Genomic DNA, 374 nt, shown 5'->3' on the forward strand with positions numbered 1-374 from the left:
CCGGGGGATTCCCTACCAAGTAAGAGTAGCTGTGGCAGCCATTGGATCTCTAAGCGGAGATCACGTTTTTTCAAGAAGCTTTTTGCTCCAAGCGGAGACTTCCTTTGTTTAAAGGCTCTTTCATTATCAAGACGCCTGTTTATACTCCACATTTATTTGAGAGACTTCATTTTATTTCAAGTGGAGATTCCTTTGTTGAAAGACTCCTTCAGTTTAAGAAGTACTGGCACAGTATTTATACCGGCTGATCCGGCAATAAACTTTAGGAAAGAGCTTTTGCCTTAGTGTGTTGCATTTGGGTCCAAAAGTCTGACATTCCTGACAAGAAAGGGGAACGTGTTGAAATGTGTTTTAAAAACATGTTGAGGCATGTC

The sequence above is a fragment of the Cynoglossus semilaevis genome, chromosome W (assembly GCF_000523025.1).
Source record: "Cynoglossus semilaevis isolate Cse_v1.0 chromosome W, Cse_v1.0, whole genome shotgun sequence".
Lineage (NCBI taxonomy): Eukaryota > Metazoa > Chordata > Actinopteri > Pleuronectiformes > Cynoglossidae > Cynoglossus > Cynoglossus semilaevis.